The following is a 1,531-nucleotide window of genomic DNA, read 5'->3' as shown; positions in this document are numbered from 1 at the left end:
TCTCAAGGCTCTCAGAGGGTTCCTAGGTATTACTGGCTATTATAGGAAATATATAGCTCATTATGGTACAATTTGCAGACCACTAACAGATCTGTTAAAAAATAAAGCATTCAGGTGGGGTGAAGAGGCTGAACAAGCTTTTATAACACTGAATGAATCCATGTCAACCACTCCAGTATTAGCCTTACCAGATTATTTCTTGGATTTTGTAGTTGAAACAGATGCTAGTCACTCAGGTATCAGTGTTGTCCTTATGCAAAGAGGCAGACCAATTGTTTTCTTCAGCAAAGTGTTAGCACCAAGACACAGAGACAAATCCATTTATGAAAAAGAGTATATGGAATTGCTCAGTGCCATAGATAAATGGAGGCACTCTCTTTAGTATAGGCATTTCATAATAAGGACTGATCACCATAGTTTGAAGTACTTACTTGAACAAAAAGTTACTTCAACTATCCAACAAAAAGGATTGAGTAAGTTGTTGGGATTGGACTATGAGGTCCAATACAAGAGAGAAGATGAGAATAGAGTTACTGATGCACTCTGTAGATAATATGAAGGGTTATAAATGCCAGTAGACAAACACTCTCAAGTTTCATTGCAAGCTATTATCATGACAGTTCCCAGTTGGATGCAAGAAATCAGTGCTAGTTATGTGGAGGATACTCAAGCTACTAAATTGATTGCACAACTATCTGTTGATCTACAAGGGCCACAAGTTTGGCAATTCACTTCTGGAGTGTTGAGAAGAAAAGGCAGAATTTATATTGGGACAACTGGCAACTTGAGGCAACAACTGATTCAGTTTTTTCATGATTCTTCTATTGGTGGACATTCAGGATAGTTGGGGACATTAAAAAGACTTGCTCAACTATTTTACTGGCCCCTAATGAAGCAAATGGTTATAACTTATGTATCTGAATGTGATATATGTCAAAAGAGAAAGGACGAATTTGTAGCTTACTCTAGGTTGTTGCAGCCACTTCCTATACTTGATCAAGTTTTGAGACATATCTTTATGGATTTCATTGAAGGTTTGCCCAAGTCCAAGGGTAAAGATATGATTTTTGTGGTAGTGGATAGAATGACTAAATCAGCTCATTTCATGTCATCATCTCACCTTTTTACTGCTGTTGACGTGGCTAGCAAATTCTGGAAAAGAGTTCATACATTGCATGGCACACTTGAGTCTATAGTCTCTGATAGAGATAGAATTTTCCTCAGTAATTTCTGACAGGCTTTGGTCAAGTTGAAGGGCACTCAATTGCTATATGGTTCAGCTTATCACCCTCAAACTAATGGTCAAACAGAGAGGGTGAATAGATGCATTGAGAATTATTTGAGGTGCATGACTAGTCGCAGGCCAACACAATGGAAAAGTCGGTTATATCTTGCAGAGTGGTGGTACAATACAAATTTCCATAAAAGTCTCCAATGCAGTCCTTTTGAAGCTTTATATGGGTTTTCTCCTCCTCAGATTTCATTGGGGCCACTCTTAGATACTACTATTCCAACTGCTGAAGGTGTAGTT

The sequence above is a fragment of the Lycium barbarum genome, chromosome 1 (genome assembly GCF_019175385.1).
Source record: "Lycium barbarum isolate Lr01 chromosome 1, ASM1917538v2, whole genome shotgun sequence".
Taxonomy (NCBI): Eukaryota; Viridiplantae; Streptophyta; class Magnoliopsida; order Solanales; family Solanaceae; genus Lycium; species Lycium barbarum.
The sequence above is the reverse complement of the archived record's forward strand: the minus strand, read 5'-3'. Positions refer to the sequence as shown.